A 20,732-nucleotide genomic window follows, 5' to 3' on the forward strand; every position below is an offset into this window, starting at 1 on the left:
GTGTGGTCTCTGGACCAGTAACATTGGCATCACTGGAAACCTGTTAGAAATGCAGGCTCTTGATTCAGAGTCTCTGGGAAAGGCCTAGCAATTTGTGTTTTAACAAGCTGATGCAGATGTTAAGGCCAAATTTGAAAACCACTGGTATGGTGTGCTCTGCTGTGGGGGAAGATCTGAGTGCATAGTGGACCATAAATAATAAAAGGAGCTCAGTATTGAGATTAGAAGAGAGAGGACATATTGAAATTTGAGGCAAGGCATAAGGGAGGTGGGAGCACATGTATTTTGTTTTTAACTTCAAGGCCTAGTAACTGGATCAAAATAACCAATCCTTGTGTATATCCTAGATCTGCTGCTTCTGTTGCATTATCAAGCCATTTATGCCATTTTTTTCATTTTCATAATATAATAATTATATATTTTGGTTAGAGAGTAAAGATTAAATCATAATTTTTAAGTTCTTGGATTATTTTAAGGATTTGTGATTTGAGATGAATGTGAAATGCCAGCGCTGTCTTTTGAGGGCTTTTTCTTCTTTTTTCTAGCCCAAGACATACATATTAATGAATTTTTACTGATACATCCAAAATTTTGAGAGTGACTAGGGATGTGTATCTGTGAATACTGAGCTAGAAGTGCAATTTGACACTATGAAGCAAAGTAAGGAAAATAGTCACAGGTTGAACACAGTAATCTGAACTCATTAGCACTATGCTCTATTCGATAAGGACAACTAGAAAGACTGATAGAAACATAGGTTATAAGTAGATTGCTATATTTTGGGAAAGTGTTTATAGTGGCAATAGGAATTCTGCCAGACTTATTTCTTTTGCTACCCTATTATCCGACACAATCACATGGATTTTTATCAACTGGACACCCACACTTTCTTGTAGGTACTAAAAACAAAACACAAAAACAAACATGCAGAAAATAAGTAAGAGGAGAAGTTAAAAATGAATTGTCCTGTGATATATTTTGGGGGACAAAGTATTTTGTGTTTTTTAAAAGATGTGAAGATTCATCTTCAAATTTTCTGAACAAGTCCACAGCAAACAGAAGAAGCCTGTCAAATGTTGAACACAACACATGTCCCTATGCATATAGGCTGCTAATGCTAATGGGGAAATTATATTTAATGTATATGAAAAGTTTTTGAGATTTTCCTAGGATCAGAAGTCCTACTGTGAATTCTTGTGACCAGGAGAGCTGTGATAATTAGCAGGCTATATGATTGGAAATGCAAAAAGGTTAGTTTATGAAGGTAAAATGTTTCCCATGTTAATTGTAATGCTATTTTAGACTTGAGGCTGATTTGCTTTTTGTAAATAAGTATTTTATTTTCATTTACTTTTGACTTCTAATGAACCTTAAAAGGTAAATTGTTAACATGTCTGCTATAGGACCATTTACATTTTCTTTCAAATTAAAAGGAGTCATTCCATTACACTAAGAAATGAAACAAGGAGTGTGTTATGACCAAGAGGAAGTGCATATGGCAATACTATCTATTAGGTAAACATAATGCATAAGGCAAATAGGCCTATTTGATGTGCTGAAATACAATTGCTGTAGTTAGTTTATATTATAATAACCCAAACTGTGATTTTTAGCATTTAAGAATATTAGTGTTCATGCAAGAATCTGTAGCTTTTTTTCCCCAAGGGTAAAGATAAGGAAGAAACAGGATGAGTCTAGTGAATCATAAGAATGGTCAATGAAAAATCATGAAGAAAATCATGTATTTGATGAATGACAGAACAAAGAAGGTTGAATCCAAGCTTCAGTAATGACTTTCAATATTTTTTGGCTACTAATATTCCCTGTATCATCCTCAATTTGGTTTTGAAATTGGTAATATTATGGAAGTATATTTGTTCTCTGATAGATATTTTTTAATCTACTTGCAACGTCAACCCAACATTTCACAGGTCTCCAGGAGTTTTCAGATTCATTGGTCCAGGTACAGTATGAAAAAGTAATATATTTCCTCTTAAGATCCATTTTCCCATTCTCATCAAAGTCAGATCGCAAAAATAAACAAACGAACAAACAACTAATTAATTAAAAGGTGGAGGAGAAGAAACTTGAATATTTAAAGTTTCTATAAAACTGGTTCAAAACTGAGTAGAACTTGCAGACAATTCCAACTTCTTGTTATGTAGTTAATATATCCCCAGGACAATTTTTTTTGAGACAAAGAATTATTTTTCCTGCCTTGGCTCTTACAGTATGTTTTAGCCAAGTATATTTCTTGTTACCAATGTTCAACTATTAACTGGCAGACAAAGTGTCAAATACTTGATGAAAATGTCATCATTTATTAATATTTGCTGGGTTGATCATATGCAAATTTCACTCTGGTGTCATTGAAAACCATTTATCTATCTGCTAGAATCCTGTTTTTAAATGAAAGGAAACTGAGTTCTCAGTGGAACTTGACTATAGTTTTAATCTGCTTCCTTGGGCCTTGGCACGTTTGAGATAGAGGTATTTGGAATAGCTTTAGGCCTCCAAACACATCAGCTCTCCAGACAAAATACTGTATTCTAGACTTGCCACTATTAAAATATTTAGCTAAATTGTCAAAAATTCTTTAACAAAAGTCAGCATAATAAAAATACAGTTGAAAATCACCCTAAATGAGAAGTGAAAGGGTACCCTTAATACACTACAGTAACATTTCCTTATCAATTATGCTCTGGGTGATTTATTTGAACAATAAAGCCAAAAAGTCCTTTCTTGGCTTAGAGACAGTAAAATATCAGGCTCAGAGAAGAAATAGTTAAGTTAGAAAAGCTTCCTCCAAAGAGCAATTTGTATCTGTCTGGAAACAATGGATTTGCAATAGTGAAATGTTTGGCCTCAGTGTGATAGAAGTGGAGAATGAAACAGACGTTTTAGAATTACCCACAGAACCTTTGAGTCTGACTGCTCTGTCAATGGTGTAATATTTGTTATAAAACTCTGTGAAGTGGTGATGGCTAGTTTGTGTTTTAGAGGTCATGGGCAGCAATACATATGAGTACAGAAAAAGTTTTCCAAATAAATGCGTGCTTCCTTCGGTATTAGTTTTCTCAAGGGAAACCGAGGCTGCTCACCAGATACATCTATTGCTTCCCAGTCCTAGCTACCACATCAGTCTCTTATCAGCTGCAGCTGGCTTTAACCCAGAACTTGCCTGCCTATTTCAGTTATACATTATTGTCCTCTTTGGAACAGGCATTTCCTGTTTTATCGTCCTGGCAAATAGTTCTACTTTTGTCATATGAATTGAGTTTTGGATTCCTGTCTGCAATCTCTTAGCGTCCAAACGCTTGCTTGTACATTTTTCTTCTTTGTCTTTCTTCTCTCATCTACATCCTGACTGTTCCTCTCAAGCCTGATTTCCCTGGTAGGTGAGATAAAGCATGAAGGAGGTGCCTTTAATGTCAATGATACAAACAAATTGAGGCGACTGATGGATGAGGAAAGCTTCATGGAAGTGGATATCGTCACCTAATAGAATTTCTCCAGACCACCAGGTTGTTAAGGTGACTGCAGCTCTGTGTGGAAATAAAAATGAGATGCTGGAGAGGTGAGGGTTTCAGGCTTTCTATTAGTTTTCTCTGGTGACAGCATTTCTGTTGGGGGCAGGGTCATTCTAAGGAAGCATTTAGGACAACAAGGTAGTTTGCATAATGTTGTACTAAATAGAAAATAAAGGTCAGTGTACATTTTTTTTTTTTTTTTGTGGTACGCGGGCCTCTCACTGTTGTGGCCTCTCCCGTTGCAGAGCACAGGCTCCGGACGTGCAGGCTCAGCGGCCATGGCTCACGGGCCCAGCCGCTCCGCGGCATGTGGGATCTTCCCGGACCGGGGCACGATCCCGTGTCCCCTGCATCGGCAGGCGGACTCTCAACCACTGCGCCACCAGGGAATCCCAGTGTACTTTATTTTTGAAGCTCAAATCTAACTACAGTGCTTCATTTGTTATAAAACAAAAATTAAGTATATTGTATAAATATTATGAATGCTAATTATATTTTTCAAGGTATCCAGAGGCTCTAAATACTGATTTTTTAGCAAGAATAACTTCAGATTCCTGCTATTCTGCTTGTTTAGTTCACTTTGAATTAAATCTGTCCAATTAGATGACTGGGCCTAATAGCACACCAAAATAATGAGCAGGGGAAAAATAAAGGGTTAGACCATTTCAACTATAAATGAAAAAGTTCAAACCAAACCAAATAAAAATGAACACGTAAATACAGAGAACAGAGTAGAGGTTTCCAGAGGGGAAGAGGCAGGGGGAGGGTGAAATGGGTAAAAGGAATCAACTGTATGGTGACAAATAGAAAGTAAATTTTGGTGGTGAGCCTGCTGTAGGGTATACAGAGGTAGAAATATAATGTTGTACACGTGAAACTTATATAATGTTATAAACCAATGTTATTTCAATCAAAAAATAAATAAATCTAAAATAAAAAAAGAAAGAAAGAAAATGGCCTTGAGATTTCTTTCCCCTCTGTGGAAGCTGGTGTCCATTGCTTACATCTGCCCAAACCTTGCTATCTTTTAAAGAAACTGTAAGCATTTGTAACATGGGTGACTGCATGGGTAGGAGGACTGTGACTTTGGCTTCCTCTTTACATCACTCTACAATCAAGTTTTCAAGAAGGAAACTCTTCCATGTGACTTTAGAGAAACTGCCCAGGATATTTAGAAACACAAAATCAATAAATGCCTTGGTAATGTCTATGAGTGTGTAGTGAGTGTGTTTGATAAGAAAGAGAAATACAACATCACATATAATTTAAGGATGACTGGTAATCAATCAGTCGCAACAAACAGAACAATACAAAAAGGCAAGGGCATCTCTAATGCAATGTATATCCTAGGAAGGGAAGAAGTGTATTTTATATTGTGGAGTAAAAAACCAAGAGATTTTCTAATGTCATCCTCACAATAGCCACAATTTTTTCAAAAGTCTAGATGTCTTGCTAACCTTGATGTAGTTCAGTTCAGTTCAACACATACTTACTAAAAATCAACTAATGGATTAGGTACTAGGAGAGGTACTAGTTATACAAACATGAAAAACATATGATTTCTGAAGAAGTTTAAAGTGGGGTTATGATACATAACACCCAGCAAATAAATTAATTAGTATTGGATTTCAGGGAGATATAGAAGCAAGGAAGAGGCACTCAACATGAATGGTTATTCTAGGCAGTTTTATTTACTTCATCACCCAATACAGTGTTCAGTGTCCATTCAGGCTTCCAAGGGGCCAGTGGTCGAAGAAAGCTGTTGTGGCTGGTGTCCAGCATTGCAGACCAGAAAACATGATGTCCTCTTCACTGTGTGGGGTGTGAGGTCACTGCCGCAAGGTGAATATGCAATGTGCTCAAATGGAAGCAACTATCATTGACACAATTTCTTTCTCTAGTAAATTATCCAAGTGTAGTTCGTGGGTTGAATGGTGGCCTCTAAAAAAGAGATATTCATGTCCTAATTCCCAGAACCTGTGAAGCTTATATGGCAAAAGTGTAAATGTTGTCTTAAAATGGCAAAATATGTCCTTGAGATAAGGATTTTGAGAGAAGCAGCTCAATTATCTTAAATGCAGTACTATGTATCTTTATAAGACAGGAAGAAGTCATATTGAGAGAGAAGAAGAGGCAAGATGCACACTGAGGCAGAAGTTGAAGTGATGCAGTCATAAGCTCAGAGACACCTGAGCCACCAGAACCTGGGAAGAGGCAATGAGTAGATTTTCTCTAGGAGGGAGCATGGTCCTGCCGATGTGATTTTGGGATTTGATTTCCAGAACTGTGGGAGAATAAACTTCTGTTGTTTAGCCCACCAGTTTGCAATTTGTTACAGCAACCCTAGGAAACCAATACACCAACCAAGGGTGGACCAACCATTAACAGAAGGAAAAGCTACCAAAGAGAAAGGAAGGGTGAGCTCCTTCTCTTGGCTTAGTCAGCTGTCATTCCTTAATTGTAGGGGAAGTGTGAGACACTCTATTTTAGTGTACCTCAAGGTTTGTGGCAGGAGGAGAAGAATGAAGGTTTTTTTATTAGACTTTGGGGGTCAGTTTTTACTAGTGACTCCATGACAGTGGCTAAATGTGTTTGAGCCCTATCTTTAAAGTCTGCTGGTTCTACACATTGAACTTGTGTCCTAACTCATATTTTCTGCCTGTTTCTATCCACATTCTCTAGTCATATCACCATCTCTCACAGTCTGAACTGGAAGAGACTGATGTAATTCATGGTGAGATTTTTCTCCCTCTTACCAGAATCCTTATAAATTACATATTTCTTTTCCAACCAAGTCTTGGACTGCAATGTAGCAAAACCTTATAGTTTTCATTAAAACTAGATTAATTAAAGTGAAAATATTAACTGTGCTATGTGAATGTCAAACATTAATGAATTTATTTTACATTTGAATTTAATTCATGCTAACAAATAATTCCAGAACACATTTTTCATTTGAAGAAACAGACTCCTTGATTGTCTTGGAAGAGAACAGAATTTCCTTCCTCCCTGACCCAGGCCAAGCTTAATCTCTGGCAGTGGGACCTCAAGTAGGAAGGGATCAGGCACGAGAATTGGGTTTTATTTATATTCATTTGTGTACTTTTTGTTAAAACCCTCAAAGGAAAGTTATGATACAACCACCACTGTGCATTAACAACTTTGTGACAGATCAGAGCCTTCTTCTGTAGAATTCAAGTTTCCATTCTCATATATTTAATTCTAATCAAACTTTTCCTTCACCCATTCATTCAGCCATTGATATTTATCAAGCACCTACTCAAAGATGCAAATTATATTAATTAGGCTTAGAGAGCTCACAGTTTAAGAGTGGGCTAAAGTTATAGACAATTATAATACTTGGCAAAAAAAACTATAGGAATATGCTCGGTAAACAGTAATATATAGAAACAAGGAGTTCCTGTGTTTGACTGGGAAATTAAGGAGATGTTTTATGGGCTGGGGATGCCAGTTACAGTTTATTATGAAAATAAAGGAAGAATAAAAGACTCCCAGTTAGACAAGTGGGATTGAGCATTCAAGATGGAGGGATGAGGTTTCCAAAGCACAGTCATAGAAGAAAGAATAACTCATTTTATAAATGCCAGTAATTCAGTATGGCTGGAACTAGGTGTATGTAGGAGATGGTGACAGGAAGTGAGCTAACCTTATTGTCAGTGGTGGAACCAGAGTCTGAATGCAAGGAGCTGTTATCATGAGCATATTTGATTTTTGAAAGTTTGCTCTGCAGCAGTATTGGGTAATCCTATATTTATATGTGATAATTAATATTTTAATGTCTGCTTTGCTCAGTAGATTATAAATCCTTACCCATTTTTTTTTTCTTTTGTCTCTACAACATAGCATGGTGTCTGGTATGTAGCAGGGATACAAGAATTTGCTGACTTCTTAACAAAAATAACAGGAAGAATTTGGAAGAGAAGGGGAAAAGAAGATGAGAGAAGGAATTGATTAAAACAGTTTTTACCTGACTGATATCAAAGGATGACATTGATGTGTTAGGCTAAAGAGAGGGTGATTCTCCAGATTTCTTGCATATAAAACTTTATTCATAGATGACTACCTGTAAGGCTCATTTTTCCCTTAAATTTTTAATGTTGTTCGTGTTTATGGTTTACCTCATTGCCCACCTAGTCTGTAAGCTCCTCATGGAGCTTATTATTATGTTGGATCTCTAATGCAGCAAACACAAGAGACACACCCACTTCATTTTACGTTCACAAACTAATGAATCAGTGAATGAGTTAACCCCAACAACTGGCATATGACTGAATGTGGAGAGAGGGGTACTTACAACATGGCTGAATTTCAAAATTTCAACTTCAAATTTAAGTGCTAATACACAATACTGAATAGTAAAAGGAATTTGGACTAACTTTTATTTTCCTTCTACTAAAGAGGATTGATTTATTTATATACTTTTCCCATCATATAACCTAAGTGGGAAGTTTGAGAATTAAAGTTAAAAAGGGATGCTTAGGAGTGGAAGACATATGGTGAGTTTTCCAGTATCACAGATTTTATTTTTTACAGCCTGAAGTGTGAGGCTTCTCCAAACTCAGTTTCCATTAAAAAACAGAAGGAGCAGATGTTTACCTAAAGTTGGTCATATCACCAAATGTGATTCACTTGCACAAATTTACATTTGTCACACTCACAATAGACATCTGAGGTCTGCCGCTATGTTCCCACATGAAACAGCCTAATTCTGAAGAGTATTTCAATGAATTCTCTTACTGAAAGACTCCAAGGTCAGAGCTCCATTCTCCATGCTGTCTAGGTTCAAATCTTATAAAATTAGTAGGGAATTGTTAGGGATGGAATTGCCGTGTTGAGACTATGTAGTTCCTGTTGCCAGGACTCTCTTTGTTTTCATTGAGACTCTTCTCTTTGAAAGAGTCAACTCTTTCAACGACTCTCTTTGTTTTCATTCAAAGCTGCAGCTTTATTTGAAGCCTGGGTCTCAGGTACACTGGAAGCAGTTACAATAGCAGAAAGAAAAGAAAGAAACTAGATTTTGAGAAGAAATCTTTTTAAACAAAACCAAAACTATTACTTCAGTGGACCTTCTATTTTTTTTTTTTAATTTCTTCACAGAGGAAACTTAGATTCCTTTTTCCTCCAAATATATTTATAAAATAAAGACTAGAAATTTTTGTGAAATTTATACACGCATTTTTTCCCCCATTACTGAACAATATTGTAAATTTATGACGACAATTTCAGGGAAGATTTTGAACCCTTTCTGAAACTTCAAGATATTGCCTATAAATCTAAAAAATGTTGGGGTTTTGAAATTTAAAGGAAGATGAAGTTTATATAAAGATCAATTGACTGCCTATAGGGGATGGGACAATGTAAGTGGAGAGGTGTTTTAGTCTAGAAGACAGCTAGTTGAAAATTGGATCAGGACTGCTTAGGGATGAAGGAGATCAAAGCTGTAGCCCCATCTGTCAACTACTTCCTGTGAAACCCTGTAAATGAGATTCAGTTTTTGTGAGTGTGGTTTTCTCTTTTTAAACATTATCTTGGACAAGACCATGTTCTTTGGGCCATTAAGAGGAACACACACACACACGTGCACAAACACACGGTTAAATTTGAGAAATGGCAACTGAAGCGTTCTATGACATTTACAATGTGTCAGATACTCTGTGTTTCGATATATATTAAGTCATTTAAATTCTCACAAGAATAGTATTTGAAATAGGTATTATTACAATTTTTATTAAGGAAGCAGACACTGAGAGGTTAAGAAACCATCTCAAGTTCACAAAACTACTAAGAAGCAAAGTTGGGCTTCCCCCATGCAATTTAGTTCTAGAGTCCATGGTCTTTTAAACTATCATGTGTATTTCCTTTCAAAGTTAAATAGATTTCCTCATTACAAGATTTCCCATTTCTTTGATATGTCTACTATTTTATAAATCTTCAATACAGAGACAAATATTATGCAAAGTTTCTCAAATGTATTAATGACTGGATATTTTTTCCACAGAGTATTATAAGGGACAGTGGAAGATACTCTGAGAAATGCTGGGCTGGACAATCCATGTTGCTTGCATTTCTAACATAAGATGATTCTGAGAATAAGCAGAGAATTTCACACTTTGCAGTGCTCTAAATTGTTTGCCTCTAAAATTAGCAGTTTATTAAGAATTTTCAAAATATTAAATTAAGAATTTGAAATTTTATGAATGATTTGTAGTCACCTTACTCCCCTATTTATTAATTTTATTTATTTTCTAAAATTTTTTTCAGGCCATGTTATTTAGAACATTTTTATTAATCCAAAACTTCCAAGTGAATTCAACTATGAATCAATAAAAACAAGAAAGAAGATCAATTTGTTTTTTCTATAAAAACATATTCTTTAGACAAATATAAGTATATTTATTTATATATTATATATTTATAAGTATATTATCTATTCTTTCCTATTTACTGCAGAACTTTTGCACCAGGTAACTAAGAATGAGCATTGTTAACTTAGATTGAATGAATCTGGGGAGAATGTATGAGATAAATTAATAAGATTATTTTTAAAGAAATCCTTTAGTAGAAAATGTCCCGAGTCTTGAGATGCTGGTCTTGATCTCTAGGACTGCTGCTGACCATAAATGCCTTGCTGTGTATGTGAGTGAACTACATATATGTACTCAAGCTATTGCCTCAGTCAAGTTTCTGTTACTCATAAAAGAGCCTGCCTGAGATTTCAGGTCATAAAAGGTTAAATAATGCTATAGGCTGACATATCTTAGGTATCTAAGGTATTATAATAAACATTTTTATACACTTAGATTGGAGACTGGATATATGTGTCCCTAGCCTAGTAATCCCAATAACTATTGATCTTAACTTTAAGCCAAATACAATAGTGTTTTATAGTTGACTCTCTTATTCAATGTCTCTTTCTGTCTTCTGAGTCTTATTTAGACTGTAAGCACTTCTATTTCTCCATTGTCACCACCATATGAAACTTATACCTTCTCTGTATTAGACATTACTCAGAAATATCCGTGGATCTAGTTCATCTTCATTACAGTAGTCCTCTTACCTAAAAGAGGACACTTGTAAAATTGCTGACTTAAAGAAGACATACATGCTTAGACTATGAAGTATAATTTGTTTGTGGATAATGCCAACATGGACAGGACTGTACTAGAATCTTGCTAAAATTAGAGCTCTCTCTCAGACCTAGGCTAAGCTTTCACCTGATTGAGACAAAAGTCTCTAGAGTTTCAGAATATCAAGAGACTGGAACCAGCCAAAATTTTTACTTTGTTTTGTTTATTTTTTTTTAACATTTCAACTTATTTCACATATAATAAAAGTTATCTTTAGATATTACTTCCACTGTTCTAATTCTCCATGGATTTCTTTGAAATATCTGAATGGTCCTGAAACTCAAATTTTTAAGTACCATTTTGTGATGCTGTATGAACACAGAGATTCTGTTTCCCAGAGCAGGGTCCAGCTCTATATGGGTAAATAAGCTACTGGTACAGGATTTGGAGTGAGAATTAAATGGTGTGACCCACTTATTACTTGCTCAGAACAGAAGCTGTGTCACAAATGTGGCATGAAATCATAACCCTCTTAATTAAATTGCAATGAGTTCAGTGCAGCTACAATGTAATGACATTCAGCTACAAGTTATCAATTTAATTTAGAACTTTAGAACTTTACCGAGTAATTTTCCTTCTATTCACAAAATATAAACTTGGAAAGCAAGGTAGTATAAACTCCAAACAAAGAGGTTTTTTCTTTTTCTTTCTTTCTTTTTTTTTTTTTTTGTGGTAAGCGGGCCTCTCACTGTTGTGGCCTCTCCCGTTGCGGAGCACAGGCTCCAGACGTGCAGGCTCAGTGGCCATGGCTCACGGGCCCAGCCGCTCCACGGCATGTGGGATCTTCCCGGACCGGGGCACGAACCCGCGTCCCCTGCATCGGCAGGCGGACTCTCAACCACTGCACCTCCAGGGAAGCCCCTAAACAAAGAGGTTTTGAGCTAGAAAATTTTCATTTTATCTTCCTTTAAAGTGATTTTTTTTAAGGATGTACAGATCTTGTTATATTTTATTAACTCTTGAGAAGGAAATATAATTTCATTATGCTATGGTAGTGTCTCATAACACTAGTTGGTTTGAATATTAAAATTTTGGACAGGGGTTTGCCTGGTGACGCAGTGGTTGAGAATCTGCCTGCTAATGCAGGGGACACGGGTTCAAGCCCTGGTCTGGAAGGATCCCACATGCTGTGGTGCAACTAGGCCCGTGAGCCACAACTACTGAGCCTGCGCATCTGGAACCTGTGCTCCGCAATAAGAGAGGCCGCGATAGTGAGAGGTCCGTGCACCGTGATGAAGAGTGACCTCCGCTTGCCACTACTAGAGAAAGCCCTCACACAGAAACGAAGAGCCAACACAGCAAAAATAAATAAATTAATTAATAAACTCCTACCCCCAACATCTTCTTAAAAAAAAAAATTGGACAAAAATAAATGCTACAAACCATGAGAGAGACCTGACCTAATCAAGATAGAACACCCATATTTGAAATTCTTAATTATTTACCTGGATAGTAAAGGTAATCAATCTCGGTCTTAATTTCTGGTATATGTAAGAAAAGAGAAAATTAAACTCTAAAGGATTTGGCCTTTCATTCATGAAAAACAAACTTTCTGCTGTACGATATCACCAATATTTGCCAAATATTTCTTAAAAATTCAACAACAATAAGGAAGCATTTGTGCACCAAATATTTCCTGTGTGTTCACTACTTATCATAGAATGTGGAAGATAAGGAGAAGGAGGCTGGATTTCGAGCAACTGAACAGCAATTGCTATAAATACACATGGCAAATGCACAAGATTTGATTGTCATTGTGAAAATTCTTTGCAGGTAACATTTCTTGGTCTGAAATTATTATCTCTGCCCTATAGTATGGCTTTACAAAAGTTAAATTTGCCATAACTGATTTGTGGACATTTTCACTTAGTAACTCATTAAGCTCATCATCACTGTAATGCAGTCAACTTTTAAGTGAAACATAATATCAGGTTTCTAGCTCAGTTTCAATTGATTTTATAGCAAAGATACTTGGACCTTGATGTGATCAATTAAGATCTTTCAATCATTTTTTTTTCTTTCATTAATTCATATTAGGATCATATCCAAGGCATGCCTGTCTGATAGGACTAGACATTGAATCTGAATGCTGTGCTTTACTGAAATAAATAAATAAATAAAAATTACATAAAATAAAACTTCTCCTGGAAACTGGCTTAAACCATAAGCATGACTCCAGGTCAGTTTCTAACTATACATTTATCAAAACCTTACAGCTCTGGCATAAGTGGATTTTTGTTAATAAAACTAGAATAAATTGCCATGTGTGCAATGTAACATCACTTATTGATTTTTTTAAAATTCATAACATTACTCAAAAATTCAAAAACAATAGTTTGAATTAAAGAATTGGTTCTTGTGAAATATAATATTCACAGTTTTTTAAAATTATTTTCTTTAGAGGTGAACAATAAAAACATCAGAAAAGCCATATGAGCATATTGCCTTTGGTTTATGCCTAAATTAAAAGCAGCCAAATAAGTGAGTTCAAAATTGGTAAGAAAATTGCTTTAACATGAGAGTGGAATAATTCTAAAGGAAAGAGAAAATAATGGTCACTTTTGCCTAATGGATGATAGTGCGAAGTGTCTCTTCTGCTGACCTCTGAAATTAAGGAAGTAGCATTCCATCACAGTGGTTGTTGAGAAACATCAGCTCTTCCCATTTTAAGCAACTGTCTTGCAGGAGAAATGGACTGTGATTCAGCAACAGTGATGAATCAAAAGATGCTTTGTGATAATTCCTTTAAGTTTCTAAGCCTGACATATGACTCCAGTTAAATTAATTTGTCATGTTTAAGTGATATGTATTAATTAATTTTGCCTTTTATATTATGAGTCTGAATCTGTAGATTTAACTCTTTAATAAGGTCATTTTTTTTCTTTTTTATATTTCAAATATCAATTTGGTTTTGGTGTTATTTTCTTCATAAAAGACACTGATTATACATGTGTTGTCTCTCCATTTTATTTCTTTTAAAACTCTTGTCTCATGATCTTCATCTCTTTGTTTATTTCCCTCCCTTCCTACACTCTTGAAGTGTTTCCCAAGTGTTAATCATCTTCATCTTTTATTTGATTTTCTTCAGATTCAGCTTAAAACTTCATGCTTTAAAGTGTCATTTTGAATTCTAATATGGCATGTTTTGTTTGTTTTCTCACTTTTTAAAAAAAATTTATTCTGTCAACCTTCTTTATCTCTCTATTATATGGGCATCTCATGTTTCCTGCTTATATTAGAGAATCCATGTTATTTTTCCTTTGTTTAATTGCATGCTTTCTCAAAAGGGTAGAGTTTTTTGTGGTATGCAGAATTTAGAAATATACTTCTTAAACTTCTTAAAATTTCTTGTGTGTTTATTTCCTTCTTTAATTCTACTGACTTTTTTGGTAGGATCAATTATTTGCTTAATATTTACTTAAACTTTTATTCTTTATTGACAAGAGGACTTTCCTGGCCCAAGTTTTCTTTAATTTGGAGAGAGGCTTGTAGATATGTGAAGTGTTTATGAAACATGGCTGCTGTGCTAAGTCAGAGCTATACAACATGCACATGACCAGCTAGAGGAAAGAGGCAGGCATTGGATATGGCCATCCTGGGTTGGCTTCAGTGAAGACTGCAGGCTGGACCAGGAAGAACCAGCATGAGACAGACAGAGACTTACTGAGACACTGTGAGAAGAGTCACATTTATTCACTTTTATAGAGAACTTGATTGAAGAATGAAGACAAGCCTCATAGGACACAAACTTCTTTTTTTGTTTGTCCAGCTCTCCTTTTGTTACTGTTCTTGCTGCTAGGACTTTTTAAAATAACATTTTTTCCAAATGTGAAAAAAATGTATACACAGAAAAGTTTTACTCCCTACTCATCACTTGTACCCTGATCCCATGCCCCACTTCTTCTTTCCTACCTATTGCTAATGCTAAATATTTGCAGTTTCTGATTAGTCCATTTTGTATTTATTTTTTCAAAACTAAGCAGCTATGAGGGTTTCTTTTTTATGTCCTCCCTTTTCTTATATGAAAATAACATGCTATAATCATTTTTTGTGCTTTGCTTTTTTATTTAACAGCATGCCCTATACATTACTTCAATCATAGAGCTCTTTCTCATTATTTTTTACAACTGTATAGTTCTCACTGTGTGGATGTATTATACTTTATTCAAATATATATATGCACACACATATAGATTATTTCCAGTATTTTACATCTATAAGCATTTTTGCAATAAATAACCTAGAGCATATGTATTTTTATAATATTGTAGGTGTAGTTTCATGATAGATTCCCAGAAGTGAGACTGCTGAATCAAAACATTGGGGTATATGTAGTCTTGTTAGGCATTAACAAGTTTCATACCAAAAGCATTGTACAATTCCCACTTGAGAGTGTATGTTTTCCAACATTCTCACCCACAGAATGCATTGCCATATATTTTTTAAAAGTTTTGCTAGTCTTATAGTTAAGAAATGGTATGTGTTATTTTAATTTGAATTTTTTTCAATATATGAGTGAGTTTGAATATATTTTCATATGTCTAAGGGCCATTCTTATGTTTCTCATGTAAATTGTCTATCAGTGACTTTTCCTTATTTTTCTCCAGGTTCTTAAACCTGTGTCTCAATTCTTAAGAATTTTTGATTAAAAATAAAATGGGTATATTCTCTCTGGCTCTGACAATATTATTCTCTCACTTTAGATGGAGGATTAGATGGTCTAATCAGTGAGTAACCAAGAAGACAGAGGTTTGGAGCGAGGAGGAGGAGCCTTGGTCCAAGAGGATACCTACCCCTCAGAATGGTACTTTATAGTATGCTGATTCTTTGTGTTTGATAAGACTTCCATGCCAGAGGCCAATTTTTATTATCTAACTGTCAATTTAACTAGCCACCACTCAAGATGATGTGGCTGTGTTTACTTGCCTGATAAGTACCTTTGTCTTCTTTGCCAAGAAGAGCATTGGGGAGAGAAGCCATCATGTTAGGGAAATCTCAGAACATCACAAAGTTCATGATTTTTCCCCATTTCTCCTTTCAAAATGAAAGTATCTTTGACATATATTTTAATTCCAAAAGAAATACTAATGATTAAATGATTTCAGATTAAACATCTATATTTACATTCCTTCCCTACAAAATTATATTACAAAAAAGAAATTTAAAAGGATAAATAGTAATAGCAATAGATAATAAGAAAAAGACATGATCAATGGTTCATATATTTTGAAAATTCCTGAAAGATAAAAAGCAAATGAGAATTGATTGATAGATAAATAAGGGTAGAGGAAATCCAAACTCAAACATACATAGGAAAGAGGAATTACCTCTCACAAAGGATTAAAAAATACCCAAAGTAGAAGGTGGTTTTTGGGCAATTGTCATAGCAACTAATTAAAGGAAAGCATTCTGAATATCTGGGTCACATGGGCTGTTCTCCCATCAATATCATCACTATGCAATAAAGAGTTGCAGCTTGTAAACACATTGATTGCACTTAGTATGAATATGGGCTGGAAAGAGAGGCCAAATAAAGTCTTAAGAAACATCATAACAACTATGAAGAAAGAAGGCAGGAAAAGAAACCAACTTCAGGCTTTATTAAAGGTAAAGACTTATTGTCATTTTGTTCATTGTTTTCTGGGTGTTTTGTAGATCCTTTGTTCCTTTCTCCTCTCTTCTGTCTTCTTTTGTGATTTGATGATCTTCAGTAGTGGTATGCTTTGATTACTTTATCTTCTGTGTATATACTATAAGTTTTTTCATTGTGTTTACCATGAGGTTTACATGAAATATCTTATAACAGTCTATTTTAAGCTGGTAACAACTTAACTTTGTTTGCACACAAAAGCTCTACACTTTTACTCACCCTAACATTTATGTTCTTAATATCACAATTTACATTCTTTTACATTGTGTATCCATGAACAAATTACTGTTGCTATAAGTATTTTATTCTTTTGTCTTTTAACCTTTATAATACAATTATAAGTTACTTACACACCATTATTACAGTATTAGTGTCTTCTGAATGTGACTAAACATTTAACTTAGCAGTGTGTTTTTTACTTTCATATGATTTCATATTACTAAATGTCTTTACATCTTTCTTCAATTTTGAAGGATAACATTATTATTTAAAGTATTCTTGGTTGACAGCTTTTTACTTTCTTTCAGCATTTTGAATATATCTTCTCACTCTCTCCTGGTCTGCAAGGTTTCTGCTGAGAAATATACTGATAGCCTTGGGGTGGAGGTCCCTTACATGTGATGAGATTCTTTTCCCTTCCTGCTTTCAAGATTCTCTCTTTGTCTTTGATTTTTGACAGTTATAGCAAATATGTCTCAGCAAAGTCTTCTTTGGGTTGAAACTTATTGGGGTATTTTGAGCTTCATGTACCTGGATGTTCACATCTTTTCCCAGATTAGGAAAGTTTTCAGCCAGTATTATTTTAAATAAACTTTCTGCCCCTTTCTCTCTTCTCCTTCTGGGATTCACATAATGCAAATATTGTTTAATTTGATGGAGTCCTTTAAACCCAATGAAGTCTTTCTTCATTTCTTTTCACTCTTTTTTTCCTTTTGACCAGATAATTTCAAGTGACTTATCACTGAGTTCACTTATTCTTTCTTCTGCTTGATTGAGTCTGCTGTTGAAGTACTCCACTGCATTTTTTTAGTTCAGTCACTGTATTCTTCAGCTCCAAAATCGTTTGGTTCTTTTTTATGTTTTCTATTTCTTTGTTGAACTTCTTATTTTGTTCTTGTATTGTTTTAGATTGTTTATCTGTGTTCTCTTGTAGCTCTCTGAGCTTATTTTGACCAATTATTTTGAATTATTTGTCAGGCAGTTCAAGGATCTCCATTTCTTTGGGGTAAGTTACTGGAGGTTTACTGCATTCCTTTGGTGTTGTCATGTTTCTCTGATTCTTTGTAAGCCCCGTTGCCTTGTGTAGTTTTCTCACATTTGAAGAAGCAGTTATCTCTTCTAGATTTTATGGTCTCTGATAAGGAAAGATATTTACTTGTGAGTGGGAGAATGCTGGAGTGTACTGTCGTTCTGGGGTTAGTCATGTGGTACGCCATATATAGGGGCAAATGTTGACTCTGAATCTTAGGGGTCATGGTGTTTTGTTGGTTCAGGCCACTGGGGTCCATGACATCAGTAACTGCATGATCCTGTGGTGAGAGTTGCAGCAGGTCCATGGTGGCTGCAAGGGCTATTGAAGCCCAGGTGGCAGTGGAGGATAAAACTGGTGGTGTGCATAAACTTCACTGTGGGGGCTGGCTGTAGCTGCCCATGTGGTGGCAGGGGATGACTGCATGCACATATGCAGTACCGAGTGCCAGGGACAACTGTGGTGGAGGTCAGGGCTAACTGTACTTGCATGAGCAGCTATGATGACTCAAGCCATTGGTGTGCACTTGTGCAGCAGCAGAGGCTAGCTGCATGCATGCATGGTGGTGTAAGCCTATGAAAGTTCTTGGAACTAGCTCCTGGCACATGATTAGCTATGGGTTCTTTGGCTGTCAGCATGCACTCATATGGGCACAATGGCTAGTCAGGAGTGTGTGTGTGGCAGTGGAGGCTGGTGATAGGAGTTGGGGCTGGAAATATGTAGGTGTACTACTGCAAGGATAGCTGTAGGCATGCCTGGCAGTGAGGGCCAATGAGAGGAGTTGGGGCTGGCTCTGGTTTTTTGCACAGCTTTGGGGGCCTGGGCTGTTAGTATGCACTTGTGTGGCTGCAGGACTGGATGCAGGTACGTGTATGGCAGTGGGGGTTGACCGCAGAGGCTTGGACTAGCATTGTACACTTGTGTAGCCACAGGCCAGGGCTGTCTGCTGACATGGATCCCAGGGCCCAAGGCATCCATAGCACTGCTGGCTAGAATAGCTCTGGCAGGTGGGGTGGGGAGAGGCTCAAACATCTGGAATCTGTGAACACAAAAACTTGTGGAGCCCTCAGTGGTGAAATCTTTAGGAAGTCTGCAGCAGCTGTACTGGCCATTGGTTTCCTCAGTGGCAAAAGCTGCTGGGATCCTCTGTAGAGCAGTATACTGGGTTCTACAACAGGATCGTCAGTGATGTAAGCTGTGGGAGTCCACAGCATTGACAAAGGTTGTTGAGATACTCAATAGCAAAGGCTGTTGTGGTCCTCTGCAGAGTAGGCCATTGGGAATCATGGTCACTCCACCACATGCCTGATGCTGGTAACCCCTGACTTTCCTTCTTGTCCCCATCAATCTCTAGATGTCTCAGCTGGTCTCTGGGTGTGCTGAACTGAGTCAGGTTCTTTGTGCAGTGTCCCAGAAAGCTGAAGAAACTGGCCACTCACGCCATTCTCCTTTTCCTAGTGAGGGGAATTTCCATCTTGCCCTGAGCAGTGCCTGCCTGAGGATGGCATGATGCTAAAGAACTTTTTCTTCCCACTCTTTTTGTGTGGTAAGTCACAAGTTCTTTTGTGTTTTTGTTTTTCCCTTTTGGCTCCACTCTGATGCTGAACCTTCTTAAGTGGACTCCTGAGTTAGCCCAGAGCTATTTTTGTGCATGGATAGATGTTTAATTGTTTTTCTTTCTTGGGGGATAGAGGCTGGGATCACTTACTCCACAATTTTGGTGATGTCACTCTTTTAAGTTGCATTCTAAGTAAAATGAAAGCTAGAAGATGGTGGGGATATAACTTTTAAGGTTATGAGAAAAATAATTTGTACTTAGAATTATATAAGCACCTAAACTAGATCTCAAGTGGAATAGAAAAAGAAAAACAAAACCCAAACAAACACAAATAAACAACAACAAAAACCCTGGACATAAGAATAACCCAGAAAGTTGACCTCTATAGAACATTTTTGAAAAAAATGACTGAATGAGGTTTTCTAAAAATAAACAAATAACTAAATAAATAAAATGTTTGATTTACAAAATTGATGCCAGAACTACTAATTTTTTCTTTGTAGATATTTTTTCACTTTTTCTCTAAAAACTATTAGAATTTTTCTTTATCCTTCAAATTCAGGAATTTAACCCAGAAAACCTGCCCAGAATTTGGTATATCCTTTATAAAACTGTAGATTCTTATGCTTCCTCAACTTAGAGAAGTTTCTGTCCTACATTTGTTTAATAATACCCTTTTGGCCATCTATTCCTTTTTCTTCTTCTGTGACACTTTTTTTTTTTTTTTTTTTTTGTCAATTAGGTTTTCTTCAAATGCATCCAAGTATCTGACTCTTTTTCCTTATTATTTCTATTACTTTACATTTATGCTATCTTTGAGATATTTCTTCCATTTTGTCTTCTAGGCTGCTAACTCAGGTTTTAGTAGTGAATATCCTCTCCTTTATATCATCAATTGTATTTTAAATTATAAATATATAACAATGTATTTCCAGAAATCAACTCTATGCTCTGATTAACTTTCTCTTGTTTTTTCTTTTGTGTTTGTTCCAGTTGCTCTCTGCTCTCTCTAGGAGCTCTATCTTTCTATATATTGATTCTATTTGAATTTCCTTCCTCTAATGGCTGAGCCCATTCATAAGTCTCGGCTCACTGGGGTTTACTTATCAGAAAACTCTGATAGTAGTCCTGCAATTAATGGAGGATGTAGAATTCACTATTACCGTATGGTAATGGTCAGTTACCAGGGTATAGCTCCTTGACTCTTTGGTCTCCCTACATTCTCTGTGGTTGATTAAATTCTTGTTGACAATTCTTTCTCCTTTCCTGTATTAGAATACATCACTCTCCTTTGCTTTGCCTTTACATTGCCCCTAAATATTTATTAGTGGAGAAAACTTTTTAAAAAAGAAATTTAAATAAGATTTCTCAATTACAAAAGAGGGAAAGAGGAAGTAGCTTGTGGTGGTCACTATTCCAGAACATATATTCCACTGGACTTGGATAGTGTTGTGAACAATGGGGCTAGAATTTTTTGGATGATGGACCACTGCTAATAACCTTTCCTGTCTCTGTAGTGTGCTGTCTGGTGAGCCAAAGTGGCTGTCCCAGATCCTGCCTCCTGGGCTGGAAACTTTGTGTGTTAACTTTGTGTGCT

General features: G+C 36.0%; 1 pseudogene; it reads right to left on the bottom strand.

The window, feature by feature from the left end:
- LOC101277347 (60S ribosomal protein L3-like) overlaps positions 1 to 17,884 on the bottom strand; it is a 128,952-nt pseudogene extending 111,068 nt beyond the window's left edge.
- Positions 17,885 to 20,732: the final 2,848 nt, after the last annotated feature.

This window comes from Orcinus orca, chromosome 19, assembly GCF_937001465.1.
Source record: "Orcinus orca chromosome 19, mOrcOrc1.1, whole genome shotgun sequence".
Taxonomy (NCBI): Eukaryota; Metazoa; Chordata; class Mammalia; order Artiodactyla; family Delphinidae; genus Orcinus; species Orcinus orca.